At 31.4% G+C, this 18991-nt stretch overlaps 1 protein-coding gene across 1 annotated transcript in view; it reads right to left on the minus strand.

Moving 5' to 3' along the window:
* The window catches only part of LOC113004804 (potassium voltage-gated channel subfamily KQT member 1-like), a 54691-nt gene extending 38431 nt beyond the window's left edge, over window positions 1-16260 (minus strand). The window contains exon 1 of the mRNA XM_039449673.1: window positions 15332-16260. The gene's annotated coding sequence lies outside the window, so the exon portion shown is untranslated. The remainder of the gene's footprint in view (window positions 1-15331) is intronic.
* Window positions 16261-18991: the final 2731 nt, after the last annotated feature.

Consider the following 18991-nt stretch of genomic DNA (forward strand, 5'->3'; position numbering starts at 1 on the left):
ATTTTGTTGGGTAAAAGTTTTGATGGATATTTGATAAAAAGTTAAGATTATAAAATATGCAAATAATAATAATGATGATTTTAGCTGTGCACGCTGTATTAATATAAAGCATGCGTTTGAGCAAAAATTCAAATTCCCGCGTGAACACATAGTAAGCCCGTCTCACGTGAATGTCCCTAGAAACGCCTTCGTCTACCGCGCTTTCACATCATATGGGCGCCGTGCGACGAGCCGATCATCAAGTGTACAGTGAGAGAAAATCGTTTTATACAATGGAAGCACGTTTTTCGCGTCCTCCCAGGAACATGGACGTAAGTAAGCAACCTTTGGGGTGAGGTATATTGCCGTCCGTGATAAACATTTCCGAATAGTGCGCATGCGCACTTTTGTTAAGAAACTGTGAGCATTTCGTGGTGCATGCGCTGAGCATAGGGTCGAAATGCATAAACAAAAGTAGTACACTGATTTCTTATAACCTACAACCGGGACAGACAGTGACAGGAAAACACGCTTGTTTTGCCTAGAATATTGCAAAAAAACGTCTTTGTATTACAATAAAGTTAATTTTGAGCACAAGTCACGCATAAGCAATAATTTATTACGCACTGCAACACGTGGTGCAAGGCACAAGTCATTGCAAAGAGAAAAAGTGCGTTCCACATAACGCAAAAAGCTGCAAACCCTCACACCCCCTCAACAGCAATTTATATCATTTAACAGACAAATTTTACTCAAGTGACATAACATCTTATAACAAAGCGAGCGGAGTATTATATTTTGGGCTTTGTTTTGGCTAAAACAAAAATTTTGGTATTAGTTGCTGGCTTAATCATTTTTATTTCCGATTGAAATACTAAATAATGAATCTGTGTTTACCCTCATCTTACACTAATAAAACTTATATATATATAAACCCGCGTATAAACAGCACGTAACACTGCAACAATATTGCAAAAATGTTACAATATTGCAGTAATATTACAGCAATATTGTTGTTATATTGCAATATTACGTGCTGTATGAGATACTTTCTTACATATATTATTCTTAATTTAATATAATATCTTTAAAAATACTCAATATCATTTTAAAAATATTTTTCTGCACACAGAAAAATCTTCTAATATTAAACAATTATCTTTTAAAAAATATTAAAGATAACTTCTTATTATGTATTTAAAAGAGAATTTATATTTTCTTGGAGAACAGTATAACATTTTATCAAAGAAAAATCTGAATGTTAAACAAATTTTTATTTTAACTTAATATTTTTGATCAAATATTTATTGAATTTCTTTAAAAAGTTATCTTTACAGAAAAACACTATCTTGATAATAGTCTTAAAATACACTCATAATTGACTTGAAACAAATAATATTTACTTAAAGTTTTTTTGTGTGTACACATACAAAAAAAATTTTATAATTTAAATTAAGAGAGTTACTTATTTTATACATGCACACAAATATTTCATAGTTCATTATAAGCATAAAATTTATTCAAAATATATATTGTAAATCCTATTAATTTAATACTTCAATAAAAAAAATTAAATTAGAATAAAAAATCGATTTACTTATTATTCTGCTTTCCTTTAGTAAAATTTTATAATATTCTTTACATTATAAATTCTTTTTTCAAGTATAATAAGTCACATGATGAGTTTTCTAAAATTTGTAATAAATTTGTTTTATGATTTTTCTTTTTCACTTCTTTTTTTTACACTTTTACAACTCACAATAAAGATGTCACCACGGATTTGGCGAACCGTTGCAGCGTTGGTGACTTGAATGTTTATTGCGTTATGGATTGATGTCGGTTGGATATTTAAAAAAATTTTATTTAATACGTTGAGGATGACTCAAAAATAAGTTGAAACGTTCGTTTTTATAATTTAAAATAAATAAATATTTTGTATGATGTTAATGTTTGTGATTGCGCACTTATACCCGCGCTGACTCTCATTAGCCTCATTTCCAATTTCTAATTGTTTAAAATAATTTTTATTGAAGGTAACTGTTATTTCTTATAATAAGTAAAGTAAATTAAGTAATTATTTTTTTTAACAGTAGAATTGATACACACCCCCCTCTCTCTCTTTCTCTCTTTCTTTCTTAGGACCTTTACTATTTTTGCTTTATATAAATAATTTAACTAAGACTGTTTGTGGCAACTGTGAAATTAGATTATTTGCAAATGATGCATTAATATATACAACAGGGTATTCAAGCCAAGAGATAAATGATAATCTTAATGAGCAAATGAGAAGAATTGAGAAATGGTTAAAAATTAGAAGGTTGCAATTAAATATAAACAAAAGTTATGCTAGTAAGAAGTGTAAGGAAAAAAGTAACAGAAAGTAATATCAAAATAAAATTTAAAAATGCAGTATTAGAAGTAGTTAACAAAATTAAATACTTAGATGTTATAATAGAAAATTTGAATTTTATGGCACATGTAAAATACCTTGGAAAAACAATTAGATAAAAATTAGGAGTACTGCAACGAATTAGTACCAATCTAACCATATATATGAGGTAAGTAGTATATAAGACAATATTGTTTGTTTATCTTATTATGCTTAAGTGATACTAATATGCAATATTTACAAAAATTGCAAAATAAAAATATAAGAATTATATTACGATACAATTTTAGAGTAAGTTAAAGATATGTTGGAGGCATTGCAATTTATGTCGATCAAAGAAAGAATTATATACAATTTTTATATTTTTATACATACATAAAATGGTAATTTGAGAATATCTGATTTACTTAAAGAACAAAACAGAGTTAGTGGGAATCAAGGGAGGAGTACAAATTAGACAAAGAGGTACTTTACTTATAAGCAGATGTAAGACAAGAAAGGAGCAAAAAGTGTTGTTATAGGATAGGTTCAAAATGTACAACAATATATCAAACAAAATTGAAAAAAGGGTAAGACTGCAGAGCTTCAAAAAAGCGCTAGTACCATACATTAAAAATAAAGAGGGAGAATTAGTGCAATAGTAGAGGTATTATTTTAGATTTAGAAATCGTATAAATTGATAGCCTCAGACTACGAATGATCAAATGTTACATATGGCCAATACTGCTACATGGAATAAAAACCTGCTCACTCAAGGTTAAGTCTCTCAACAGAATAGAAGTATTCGAAATGTGGACGCTACGAAGGCTTTCAAGGATCTCACGGATAGAGCACATATCTAATGAGGAGGTATTACACCGAGCCAACAGCAGCTGCTAGAGATAGTCAAACAACAGAAGACATCATATCTGGGCCATATATTGCGAGGACCCAAATGCACCCTATTAAAGATCATCCTCACTTGGAAGATAGAGGGAAAACGGGGACCAGGCCGCAAGCAACATTCATCGCTCCGAAACATCAGAAACTGGTGCGATATCTCAGACGCAGCCACTATATTTAGATGTGCGGAGGAGGACACACAGTATAAGAGACATGTGAACGCCTACACACTACGCTAAGTGTATGGCACCACAAGAAGATAGATTGATAAGGTTAAGTAATACTTTAGATTTTTATGTATATTTACAAATGTAGCTACAGAAGCCAATAAAGATCAATCTCTCTCTCTCTCTCTCTCTCTCTCTCTCTCTCTCTCTCTCTCTCTCTCTCTCTCTCTCTCTCTCTCTCTCTGAATATGTGTATGTAGGTATAAAGATCTTTTAAATCTCGTCGTAACTCTTTACACCATTAATTAAGCAATTTCTTCTATAAAAATAAATAAGAAACATATAAATAGAAATAGGAAATGAATTATTTATATAGAGCTTAAATATAAAAAAACTGATTTTTATTTATTTTATATTATTCCTTTTACCATTTACTTTTTTATTCTCTCAGCTGTTTTATCGAGGCAGAAATTTCATGCAAATTTTTCGTAGCATCTTGGATAATACAATTTAGTCGGGCGAAAAATGTTAAACTCCACGAAAAGAGTGGAGTTACAGTGTTACTATCATGCGAAACATAGTTCTGATATCGTTGGACAGACTGCAGTATCTTTAAATGTCATTGTTTTAAAAGCATTTTTAAGAAAAATCAAAAAGAAAAATGGCGTGATGCCGAAAAAAAAACATCTTGTTATAACAGTAAAAAGAAACTGACAGATCGATGGATGAATCGACAACGTGTTCCTTCAACGGCTTTTCACAGGTAAAGAGTCTGCTCCTGACAGTCCGAAAGAGTTTAAATTTTAATGCATGAATTGATTCGCTGTTACAAGCTGCGTAAAAGTTGTCGCCTATAGTTACTCGTTATTCAACAGCTCAGACAATTCGAGTTTTAGCATTGTTGTAAGCAGATGATTTTATGATATTTCATTTAAAGAAAAATCAATTTCATTTAACTTACGAAAAAATGTTCTCTCTTACTAAATATAGGTCTAACTGAAAAGATTTTCCAGACCGTTTAAAGAGGCATGCGCACTTACTTTCTACATTGGAATTAGTGTATTATTCACTGAATGACAGTGAATAATCTAATTTCAGTGCTATACTTATAATAACATCAATTAGCGATATATGCACTGTTTTTGCAATGATTCCGATTGATGAAAATAGCCATCTCTTAGTCAGAATTATTGATTGACAGTGAATAGTCACTGGTAATGACAGTTATAAGTATAGTACTGCCAATCAATAAAATTTCAGTTGTGATTCAGATTTAAAAAGATTTAGAGAGTAGATGAGTCAAAACGAGGTATGACTGAAAATTTTTTTTGCAGAAAAATGTAAAGAGCTAGAGAAATATTTATTCCATTGTGAAGATCATACTTTCTCTATTTGACATTTAAATTTTGTTAAAAATAATGTAAAATGGTGCCACTTTCGAGATTTTCTAAATAATGTTTCCTAAAAATGACGTTAATGATGAGTGCTGCTTTTACAGAACTCATCAAAAAGCAAAATGGCACAAACTTTATGAAGTTGAAACGTACTTTCTAAACTGCAATCAGTGTATTATTTACTGAAAGACAGTGAATAATTTAATTTTAATGCTATACTTACAACTGTATTAATCAGTAATATATGCATTATTTTTCAATGATAATATATCGACTTTAATCAGTGAGGATACCCCTTTCTTAATCAAAATTACTGAAAAACAATGAATAATCACTGACAATTATAAGTATAGCACTGTAAAACAGTAAGATTTCATTGATTCTGATTTCGAGAGTAGATCTAATGCTTGACGTAGTCGTTTTTCGAAATATTGCAATTGAATGAAACAGCAGTTACTCACAGAAAAATATCATTTTTCTCTGTGTATTTAACGTAACGGTTTTCTACAAAAAATTCGTAAAGTTAAATTCTCTTTTGAGAGACTCATCTCTGTATATATACCCCTTAAAAATGCAGTGGTTATTACCTGTTGTAAAAGGAAAATTAATAAAATTGAACGTTCATTTTTCGGACTAATTGATCGTGAAATTGAAGTAAAAACACAAAATAAAAAATAACATTTTTAATCATATTTTAGTATCATAAAATATGTAAAAAAAAGCCAATACTGTATAGACCTCTTAAAACAGCATCTCCTATTTCTCGGAAAGTAAACGGCGTATTAATACTGTTAAAATGATCTACTTAGATAGTTAAAGAAATAGAAACCTATAATTTATATATTTTTTCCATAAAGTTTACTATTGGGAGTACAAATTATGGTCCTTTTTTGCCTTGCTTGAGAATCATTCCCATGGATTTCAAAATCGTACGGAAACTGTTTGTTGCGTAAATCTCCATGATTCTACAAGCTCCTTTTGCGTTTGACGCGGATCTTCATTGAGTAATGCCTCCAATTCCTTGCTTTGAATTCTTTTGGCTATCCAAAGCGAGGCTTGTCTTCAACGTTGAAATCACCATTCTTGAAACGTCGAAACCATTTCCTACATGATTTATCAGTTGGAGCATTGTCACTACAAACTTCTACCAGCATTCGATGCGATTCAGCTGCACTCTTAATTGCATAATTTAAACATAGTGAGTATATTTATATCATTTTACATGTTGCAACTTTTTAAAACTGTTTCGTTTATATTTTTCTTTTTCTCTACTGTCATAAAAATACAATTTGAAACATAAAATTGCTATACAGCGTAAACCTGTACACTTCTTCGTGGAAATAGATAATATGAAATTTTTAACTACAATGTTGGCTGATGAATTATTTCATGAATTATTTCACATTTTCTTTAATATCTTTCGGGGATGATAAAGTTGTCCCATTTTACCGATGATCAAACGTGATTTTTTCCAGCACATTATTTTCCTAATTATATTTACAGATTAAAAAATTTTTTTTCACACTTAAGGTATAGACACAAATGTAGCTTAAGTCAGTCAACTTTATGACAAAAAACGAAAAAAAATTAAGAATATTTGATTTTTCTTCTTCTTTTATCTTAATTCAATATGACGTTTACAGCTGTCAACCTACGCTAATTTTTATATAAAGAAATATATATTATAAAAATTTTGCAGTCTATACAAAACGGAAATGGTCTGAGGTTTGAATTACTTGATAAAATAACGTAGCGTTTTTAACTTAATATGTAAGTTTGAATACTTAATATGAAGGATTACTGTGCTTGAAAATTTGCATATGCAATATTAATGTAGTAACATGTGGTGACTTATTGATTTTTCGTTGATTGTACGTATGTATTATAAATCGTATGTGTATAAGTTCTTCAGTTAGTAAAACTCGCGTTTTTAGCATTCCCTTTACCGTCGGGCGAAACAGATCCGTATGTATTACTTTATCAAGATACTTAAAAAACGTATGGAGGATTCAATTCTTGCCTGCTAATTTTATAAACCTTATTGTTTAATACATAAAAGTATATTTTATTAATGAATCAATTTATTTTATTCTTCCCTACGAGGCCATATTTGAATTCTGCTATTTGCTATTATTGCTTATTGTACCAGTTGTGGAGTTCAATTTCTCAGACGCTCTTTTCGGATTATGTTGCGAAAACATTAATTATTACAAAACAGTATTATAAAAACTGTTAAATTATTTTTGATAAAAGACACATTTTAATTTGCATTCATGTTTGTAAAGTTTTATTTTTAGTTATAATTTTAAAAATATTACCCGAAAAAGTGGTATGCTAATATTGATGATTTACTTGTTACTATAAAATTCCACATTATCCGTATTTGTTCAATATTTAAAAACCGTAATCAAACTGTTTAATCTTCTTGCAACGCCCGAAAATTTATAAATTAAAAAGTTACATAAATAGGTCAGACTAGTTTATTTGAGTAAAAGAAAATTCTCATAAAAATGCACATATTCAATGCGAATATTTCGTTTTATCTGTTCTCTACCACCTTAATTCTGTTGTGATACTTTACATGAATTTTAAATAGTTTAGACATACCTATAGATTTGAAAGTTCTGAAAGTTCAAAGTTCAAGCTCGAAACTCGAAGCGTTTAAATTGTTCGGTTACCGTAATGTTCCAAATATTACTCGCAAAATAAGGAGATTGAGGCACGCGTGACACACCGAATTTAACTATAATACTTCAGTCAACGGCCGAAAGTTCCACTGACACTTTCTTCACTTCGGCGTTTTCACTTAGCACTTGATAAGACACCTCTCGTGCGCGCTAACTTTGTCAGTCAATGTGCCTAATTATATGTTCTTTCCACATCAATTCATTAATTGACATCATTTGTTATAATATAAAGAACGAATTAATCATTGCGTCACTTCGAACATCATTTCGCTTTTCTTCGTAATTTGATGAAAGTAGAAAAGATGTTAAGAAACAGCCTAAATGGACTTGTCGAGCATGATATTAAAGCTCGAGAGCCATACCATCGGATAAGTAGGAAAAAATTCAATACTGACAAGCCTAAACTTGCGATATGAAGAAAGCATTAATTTCCAAATTTCTAACGATAAAAGATAAACGTTTTTCTATTAGATTCGCAAGTACAATGATCGATTTTGTTAACACTCCATTCAAGAAAATAATTATATTTTTTACTTACACTTGATAATTAAATATTATTTTAAATCTTGTAAATTTCTTAATTGTTTATATTCATATTGTTTGATTTATCATTTTTTTGAAAAAAATATTAACTTTATTTTTATTTATAGATCTTTTTCAAGATTATATATATACACTCTCTTTATTCCAGTATTTTATGACAACAAAATGACAACAAAATAAAAAGACATGTATAACACTTAATGCTGTTACAGATAGATGTTAAATAAAGCATAAGTTATAATCAAACATAAATTGAGCATAATGATACTAAAATCATATTCTTGGTTTACATGTTAAATTGTTTTGAATTTTATATCCTCCTTGATTCACTTATATACAATATATTTTTTTATACAATATTAAAACTTAAACTATTGCTTTTTTGAAAAATATTAATTTTTCAAATTTTAATTTATTTATGACTATTTTTCAAAAATTATATTTATACATTTCTTTTTTCCCAATACAATTTTATAACCGTAAAAAATTAAAAAATTATACAATAACCTGTAAGTGTATCAACAAACTTAAATTAGGAAAGTGATTTTATCAGATCGAAAACAGATCTTAATGCTTAATAATAATTGCATAATGCATAATAATTTTCTAGATGAATTTATATACATTTGCAAGTTTCACCAAGCTGCACGCTATATGTTTGCCGGACTTTAAAACGCAGCTATAATAAGTAGAATCAGAAATGTAATATCACGAAGTTAAATTACTAATCAATTTACTAATTTTAATTTCAGCAAGCATCTATATGTAAAAAAATTATATAATATTAAATACTGTTATAGATTGTTTAAGTAAAGCGCAAGTTCTATTTATACACGGGATATAATGATATTAAAGCTCGAGAACGCTGTACTGTCGAATAAAAAACTTAATACTGACAAGTCTGAACTTGACATCTGAAAAAAATGTAAATCTCAACATTTTGTACGAAATAAATGTTTCCATTAAATTTGCATGAATAAAAGGATCGATTTTGTTATTTCCTTATTATTCAATTATAATAATTATATTCTTAAATTACGTGTTAAATATTAAACTTTACATTCTCTTTAAGTCATGGTACTCATACTACTCGAGCAATTACTTTTTTGAAAAATATGAACTTTTTATAATTCTACTTGTACCCATTTCGCGAAAATTTATTATTTACGCATTTTCTTTTTTTCTAACATAACTTTATGATAAAAAATTAAAAAATTATATAATGACGAATATTATTTTAAGTAAAGCAAAGCACACGTTTTATTTATTATTTGTATATTGAGTACATGTGCAATCACAAGGTTTTATTAGATTGGACTTAATTAAAAGAACCCACTTACAAGAACTTGAAAATCCAATTAAAATTTAATAATATTTAAATTAAATATTTAATAGAAATTAATATAAATAAATATAATTTCGTTGTAAATGAAACAATATGTGATAAAATTGGTAAAGAAAAAGGACACGTAATGATATTGAATTTAATTAATCAGGGATGGAAAATTGTTACTTTATTGTTTACTCGTATAACGATTTTTTAATGCCGTTACAATTTTTTGATACCAGTAATGGTATTACCGTTGAAAAACAATCACTTCTGATAAAATATTAACTTCTAACTTTACCTATAATATTACGTAACAAGGTAAAATAACGTGTTATTTTTACGTTACTTGTACTCATAGCGTAATGAATCAACCAACAAGTTACTTTTTTTAATGTAATGCTTGATAATAACGAGTTAATTGTTAAAAGTGTTTATTCCAATCTTGGCCTTATTATTACTATTATAAAAAATTGTAACATTGTTACAAAATTACAAAAAAGTTATAAAATCATAAAAAAATAACCAGTATCGGCGTTACTTATTGAAACTCATTACTTCTACTTAAAATTATTTTGTGGTTTAGTTCCAATTAATATTTTCATTATCATTAAATAAAAAATAACGAACTTTTAGAAACTTTATAGTTTTTTTCTATTCCAAGTCGATTTTGCGGTATGGAATTCCTCTTATATAGATATATGTACGTCTATTATATTAATTAGTAAATTAAATTAATTAAAATTAATGTAATAGAATAAAATTAAGTTAATAAAGTTACAAAATAAATAGTAACTTTTGTTAATCATTAATGAACTATAAAAAAAATATTTAAAACTCGAAAAACAATAAAATTCAATAAAACGTAATAAAACCCTCAAAAAACTCTCTAAACTGATCATTTTTAAAAACATCCGAGTTTCTAAAAGTAATCAGAGAATTTTTATAATTTTTCTACATACACAAACTCTGATGGTAGTAGTAATTTCAAAAATGTTTTACATGGCAATCAAAATAGCTGACAATAAGATTGTAAAAGCTCGAGATTTTATTGCAATTTCATTTAAAATATTCGTCTTTTTTCATATCGAGTTTTCTAGTAAAAAGGTGTGGTCGCCATAAGATGCCTTGAAATTGAGCTTGAAAAATTGATATTTAAGAATCATTGTCGGACGTATATTCATACTTTCGTAATATCGCGTGACACTATGGCCTTTCTCGGTCCTTTTATCGCGTGCACATAGCATTTTTCAGTGACCCATGGCTCACGTCGACTTAATTACGTCGATGTTTGACGAGCAATTTTGTTAATGTCTCAGCTTACATTGTTCACGTGTGAAATAACGTGCATTTAATGAGTCACGGTTCCGAGATCTTATTTGAGAAATATTTAATTCTCTTAATGACGTAAGAAAAATCAATACCATCGATGAGAAATCTTCCAGAAATCTTCTCTTACTATTGTTATTGTTATTGTTGTTATTATTATTATCATTATTATTATTTCTTTTTCCGAATAATTCTTTTAAAACAAAGGAAAAAATAATGTTAATTATTCATTATTTAAGATAAAGAAGACTAATAAAGCATTTAAAAAATAAAAAGAAATATTGTATTAAAATGAATTTTTTCTGTTATTTATTCATTTTTCATAGTAATAATAATAAGAACTATAATGCAAAATTCAGAGCTCTAAGGAACTCCGTTGTCTTGTTAAATCAACTTGAAAAAAATTAACATACTTTGTACCTTGTTGCTGCATTTTCGACAAACATTTCAACAAATGTACTCGATGTAAAAATAATCCTAAAGATTTCTATCAGGAGTATAAGGTTATTGTCAATTAGTAGGAAAAGCTCGTTACTCGTTTCTCTATTTTCCGAAAGTGTATCACATCAAGGAGAATAATATGTAATTACGTCTCTCTCCTGTTCTCCTTTGTACGGAAGCAAAGCTTCAGAATAATTGGGAAAGTAGGCTAATCCGCGGCTTGATATTTTAGACTACAAAGAAAATACTTACAATTCGTTGCGAGAGAGATGAAAGTGACCGTCTCTTTATTTAGAACGAGTATGGAAAAGATTCACTTTTTTTAACAATAATACATGCCAAAGTTGGCGTGGAGCGATGCAAAAAGAGGATATCTGGTGCAGTTGGTACTAGCGGAAGTAGAGAGACCATTATTCCATCACAATCGAGTCGAGAACAATATGTCTGGTTACAGATCGATATGTAATTAGCGAACATTACTAACAAACAAAGCGATGATAGTATGAACATTTAAAGACGTAAATAATTAAACAATATGAAAATATGAATTAGAATAAAGTGCAATCAGTTATATATATTTTCTAATTATTAATTTCTCTTCAATTTCTCAAAATTTTACGTTCTTTGCGTACAATTAATTGACAACTCAAGACGCAAGTATGAATACAATGTAAAGCTTTTGAAACATTTGTACCATCATTTTTCTGTCATGAATTTCTAAAATGCATAATTTTTGTGTAAAAATTTTTGGATAAATATTGTACTGTTTAGATGACCGTTATAATATTGAAATAAAAATACATTTTGATGAAATTTAAGATTATCAAATTCTTCGAAAAATATTAAGTTATATACACATACATAAGTATATAAAATTTTATTATTAGAAAAGAATAATTTTTTATTTATATATAAATGATGATACTAAATGATGATACAAATGTGTCAAAAGCTTTACATTGTATTCATATTTGCATCTTGAATTGTTAATTAATTGTATGCAAAAAACGTAAAATTTTAAGAAATTAAAGAGAAATCATTAATAACTTAAATTAAAAAATCACTGATTGTACTATAGATAATTTCTTTGTTCTAATTCATATTTTCATACTATTTAATTATTTATATCTTTAAATGTTCACACCATCATCGTTTTGTTTGTTAGTAATGTTCGCTAATTACATATCGATCTGTAGCCAGGCATATAGTTTTCAATTCGATTGTAGTGAAATAATAGTCTCTCTACACCTAGATGGGTAAAAAAAGTTAACTTTTCAATTTTTGCATTTTCTTATGGTATATCTTAAGAATATTTTCTTAAAGTTTCAATTTGAAATATGCAAAAATAATAAAGTTATAGCGTTTTAAAGAGACAAGCGTATGCCGGGTTAAACGTAAACTGAAAACTTAAACGCTTTTTTTTCAAATCGCGGTCCCAAAATATTTCGAAAACGAACGGATAGATCGGAATCGGATTTTGTGTTATTTATTCAGCATAAAAATACGCAGCTTTTGTCGCAGAGGATTTTTTTTTATCTTGGTTATTTTTAACAGCCGAAAAACTGATTTTAGACGATAATTCGGACTCTCAAATTCAAATAAGCCTCATTTTGTAATAAACGCGAATATTAAAAATCGGTTACGACAAAGACTAGATTTAACTGTATATTCTAAGAATATGTTGCAGTTTTATGTTTTGGATAAACTATATAGATTCTACAATTGGTACTGCAAACAGCTACAGCAGCTAATATACCTGATGTCAATGGCGATATCTCTTTAATTTTTCAATTAACAAATTATATTTTATTAACAAAACTATATATAAAATATTAGTATAAAACTGCGATTTGATACCTTTAATACGTTTGGAGAAAAAAATCATGGATATATAGCTGTTTTTGGTGCCCCTAGATGTATATAATCCCTTAAACAGATATAGAGAAAAATCGCCAATACTAACGTAGCCCTCTTAAAGCGTAACTCCTTTATTTCTCGGAAACTAAACATTGCACTGTATTAATACTGATAAAGACATAATCAGGTTAAATTAAAGAAATAAAAACGCACAGTTTATACATTCATGTTTATACATCATTTCAACTTTCTTCTAGATAAAATTTGATAAAAAGCAAATTGTTCAAAAACAAAAACAAAATTTTCACAACTTTCTCTTATAAATTGCATACTTTAAACAATAGTAAGTGCATCATTAATAATATCGAATTATTTGTGATTTCCTAAAACTTTTTTGTTTACATTTTTCTCTTTCATATTTTTGTTCTAGTATGGTTTGAGACATAAAATCGCTGTACAACATAAGGCGGTATATTTTCTATAAAAACAAAGATTAATAATTATAAAATCTCCAACTACAATATTAACAAATATTTCATGTGTCTTTTAATTTTTTTTTTAACCTTAAGGTAGAAAAAATAGTGTCGGACAAATTCGTGTATATACTAATAAGGTATTAAAAAAAAAAGAAAATAAAAAGATTTAACTCTAGCTTTCTAATTTTATAAATTTTATTGTTTAACATATAAAAACAGCCGTGTCTGAATTCTGCTTATTGCCTACTGTGCCAGTTTCGGGATCCAATTTTTAATACGCGCGCTCTTTTTGAATTACATTGCGAAAACGTTAATACAAAACAACATTATAAAAACTGCTACATCATGTAATATAGAGAGTATAATAAGACACTTTTTAGTTTGCATTCACGTTTATAAAGTTTCATTTTTACCTTTGTTTAAGACATATTACTCGAAAACAAAGTGGTGTGCCAATATTGGACTTTTCCTAATTAATTTTAATTAGTTACTAATGTTTGACGGTTGACTATTTCTTCTGTATCGTAAAACGTGAATCATTTGACGACACACATACGCACACACACGCACACACACACACACACACACACACACACACACACACACACACACACACACACACACACACACACACACACACAATTACGAAAGTAACCGTACTGCAGCCAAAAAAATTGTCATTTTCTCCCAGCAGGATTACTTAGCGTTAATTATTCTTTGTGACATTAATGTGACAAGAGACCGTAACCGTACTTCACCCAACGTTATTTTATGGGCAACTTACTCGGCGCGCGTCACGTCACGTGAGTCACGATTAAAAACGTTTCGTCATGCTATTTCGGCGCAATCTTATATTCCACATGATGATGTATATATATTAGAGATTATAGGACGACCGATAAAGCTCTCGGATGTTTATCTAGCTATCTAAGTCGTGCAATCTTCACGCTTCGACATGCATATGCACGAAATCGCGTGCTTCCATTCAACGACTTTCCGTAACGTTCTTTTCTTCAAGTTCGAGAGTAAAAACGGTCGAATGTCGACCGGTCGACCGTCTAGCCTCGTGGGTTCCCAAGTAAATGACAATGTTTCTCTTCGATTTAATACGTTCGACTTAAAGAGCAGTCTTGTCTTTACCATAAGGGCGCGACCTTTCGGACAATTATAAGAATTACTTTACGTGGGTATTTCCTTTTTTGCACCAACTTCATTAAAAGAATGTTCAACAGATCTAAAAACAGACTGAACAAATTTAATAATGTTCATAATCGATGCTCGCCCTCAAACGGTTTAATATCATCGTCGCGACATTTAGGTTGTGTGACGTGAACTCGAACACAGCTCTCGAAACACAACTATAAGCGTGTCATTAAAAAACCAAGATATTTAAGAAAAATTTTGTTATCGCGAGCAATGAGACTCCATAATACAGGCAACGTTAAGTTTTGCAACTGACTATTCTTAAATTTAATCGGGTGATCAAGTTAATCAGAGTTGGTGAGACCGACTAACAATTAGCAAAATCTAAATTTCAAGAAAAATTCCTCAAACCTCACCCAGAGAAAACGATTTCTTTGGACTTGATAAATTTTATTGTATCCAAACAAATTTATTTGGAATGGTCCAAACAAACCAATGTTTTTAATCAATAAGTATGACTAACAATAGTGTTATTTTCGTCAAATAATAAATGTTCAAAAAAAACAAGATTTTTGTCCAAACAAATAATGTTTCGTAAAAGCATATGTTGTTTTAACGAAACGAAGCTTTCAGTCAAGTAAACATCAGGAATATTAATTCCAATTAAATCTTTTTCTCTGTTCGGGCAAACTTTGTTCGTTTCGATTCTAAGCGTACCTGTTGCAAGAGGAATCCAAAATGGTCCCGCGGATCACAGCGATGTTCCAGGAACTCGTTCCCGCTGCCGAGGTTGGACCGGTCCTCGTGGTGACTGGCCGTCGCGCGCGCGTGTCTTCGCTCCGCAAGCGGACGATGCGGTCGCGTGCTAGCTACTCGGCGCTCGCGGCTCCGACTCGCGGCGCGGCGACATCGATTCCGCCCGCCGAGTCGCCGCGTTCCCGCAAGCGAACGAACGCGAAGGCGAGCGAGCGACCGCACGCTCACTCGTCGCGCGATAACGGCAACGCGATAACGTACGTTACGCGCATGCAAACGACACGTGGCCCTCCGCGCTTGATCGCGGCGCGGCGCGGCGCGGCGCGGAGCGGAGCGGAGCGTAGCGGAGCGTAGCGGAGCGATCGGATCGGATCGGATCGGCGCAGCGCAGCGCGTCCGGTTCGCTCGCGTCCGCTGACCGGACAGATTTGCGCCCTGATGTTTCACGCGCAACGCGCGCGCCTTCCCTTTCCCTCGCGTGCGTAGTGGCGGAAACGGTTCGGCCTCTCGCGCCACGGCAGATTCGACCTGGACGAGACGTCGTTAGCCGTCACTGCTGATCGTCACTCGGTCTCGGGGCGAACGGATGAGCCAACGGCATTGACTCCGGCTTTTCCACGACCAGACAGGCGGATCGTCCTGCGGCCTGCGGCGCGATAGACGAGCGAATCCGTGACGGAAGGGTAGCACGCGCGCCGCGACCTACCGCGCACGTGCCGGCACGTAGTCCGCGGCAAGGGCGGCGCAACGTCAGGGTTCGACTACTGACCCTCGCCTACCGCCGTTAACCCATTCTCGAGTGCCCCACTTCTAACCCAATTGTCATTCGTATTCGTATCTATATTAAAGACAATTAAATTAATAATAATGAAGTAGACTTGCAAAAACAAAATTGTAATCGACAATTGAATTAGTGAGCTCTTAGAAGCTCACTAATTAAAATAATACTTGAAATGTTGTACAAATTATCACTTAATAGTTATATTGAAGGGGAAACGGGTTTATAATCTTTCCTTTCCGTCTTCCCTCCGCCTCGCGTATTTAAGACGCGTTTGCAAATAACAATGAACACATAATATATTTTTGTATGTAAATATGAAACTCTCGTGTGGAAATTTATAAAAAAAAAAAACAAATCTACGATATAAATCGTAACTGTATCCATTTAAAACGGATTTTATTTGTAGGATTGAAGAAAGACCAGGCAATTTGCGGTACCCTTTCCATTTCGTCTATCGTACACATTTGAAACATACGTTTGCAAATGACGAACACTAATCGACTATAAAAAACATATTTTATTGAAAACAATAATTTAATAACGCAACAGAACTGCGTATATAAAAATAAAACTCTCATATAAAGATGTTACTGAAAGTAAAATTAATCTACAGTATCAATCGCGATTGTGTTTGTCTCTGTAGATAGAACCAATTTTTATTTTTGAGATTAAAAAAGGCCAGGCGATTCGACGTGGCGTTCTGTTTTGTAAAGACACGTTTACAAACGATGATGAACGCATAATACACTTTTTCGGGGGGAAAGGGTAATAATAGTGATAGAGGAAAGTAGAGAGAGCCACATATATCAGAAATGTATACAGCACTTTCAACCCCCTAAGAAGGATCACGCTGTGGGGTTGAATCTACATTATGGACTGCAGTCCTGCCAACTTCTCAATGGTTCTATTCTCAGTATTATCCGGCGAGTATTAATCGTTACAGAGAAAAGGGCCCGTTGCTTGTGTGAGCACATGCCTTACTCGTGAGACCACGGGTTACGAACTGGCCACGGCGGGACGCGGCGATTATAGATCTTGCTCGGTCATGCCGTTTTATCGTTACATGCTACGCCCGTATTACGAGGACACCACGGCTGTCGGGAGACAAGCCGCGAGACGTGACGTCACTCCAACGCTTGCATTGAAGCGCGCGCGCGACGTTTCCGCTTATCGATATGGTTTAAATTATCGATCGTCGACGAGGTCGAAACGTAGCAGCCAGCCACGACCTCGCAACTTCGGAACTAAAGTCTGCTCTATGTCGCAGCCTTGATTGCTGCAAGAAAGAACTGATGTTTGACCTTCAAATTTCAAGTAATTGAACAAAAAGATAAACTTCTCTTTGATGAAAAACATTCTACACAAATTTAAGAAATATTACAAAAATCTGTACAAAAAAATTCTAGAATTGGAACACTTTTATTAATTGTAACAATTAAATACATGTTTCTAACCAAAAATTAATATTTCTACGAAAAAAATAATAATTTCTACAAGTTTCTATTTCTAGTGAAACTTTGTACTGATTCATAGAAATTTTTTTCCGCCAGGATAAGCTACGTACAAACATATAAAATGTTCAAGTTTGTTGTGTGACGTAGTTCCATTGAGAAATTCGCAGACATCACAGAAACGATACACTACAAAAATACAAAAAATTTACAAAATTTAGAAAAGGGTTCCAATTCTAAAATTTTCATGTAGATTTTTGTAGCATTTCTTAAAGTTATGTAGAATTTTAAAACAATTTTTCACCAGGGTTTCTTTGCTAAGAATAAGATTTGGACTTTAATTCTTTGCACGCGCAAATCTGTTGTCTTTCATACGGCATAAAAATATTGGAGGCGCAGATTTTCAGCAAGTATCGAATATATTAATTAATTCGTTTTCTATACAAAATTAAATTCAAACGTCTTTTAACGGAGAGATTATATTATACATATATGACCTAGATATAATATCATGTAACACTCTTTAAATCTCACAGAGTAAGAAATTGCACAAGCTCAATTTTCACTTTGTGAAAGTGAATTTTCACTCTACGAGATTTAAAGAATAAACATGTGTTATATCCATGTTATATAACACTACATCCATGTCATGCTCGATGTTGGCTACCCAATAAATTGAATAATGATGGATGACAGATTGTAGAAAGATCGTTTATCAATAATTATACATCAAATACTATCTTGATTAAATTAATTTGTTTTCAAAACAAAATCAAATTCAAACTTGTTTTAACGTAGAAATCATGTTATATAAGAACTATATTTACATAAGGTTTTCTAAATTACGATAAAATTAAAATGTGCGTTTTTGAAAAAACATTTTTTGAAATTTGTCAAGTTTAAATTTACGCATTGAAAAAATAATCTTCAGACGTTTTAAAAATAAGTTCTTTAAGTTCTCTCGACTTGGTCGCGCTATTTATTTGTATCGTGAAGGGTCGAAATTGAGGTAAATATTCCACAGATAAAAGTTACGAACTATATAAGCTGCGACTTGTCACAGGAGAGTGTATGTCGATGCTTACTGTCGCTGCTTACGTAATTGACAGCATATAGTAACCAATGTATACAATACCATTAATAATTCATCTAAATATCGCCACCAATAATGCGATGTTATGTACGATGCGCAATTGCAAGTACAATCAATCTGTCCATCGAGCGGACTCTATCGTCATGGTCATCAAAAATGTAAAAAAATCGTTAAGCATGCACACGCTCATCGCGAGCAGCATTGCAAATGCAAAAAGATCGTTATGCCGTAATAACATCGCGCAGGTATATGCGCGATGATTTTCTTCGATCGCGATATGGATTGACAGTGCCGCA

The sequence above is a fragment of the Solenopsis invicta genome, chromosome 5 (genome assembly GCF_016802725.1).
Source record: "Solenopsis invicta isolate M01_SB chromosome 5, UNIL_Sinv_3.0, whole genome shotgun sequence".
Taxonomy (NCBI): domain Eukaryota; kingdom Metazoa; phylum Arthropoda; class Insecta; order Hymenoptera; family Formicidae; genus Solenopsis; species Solenopsis invicta.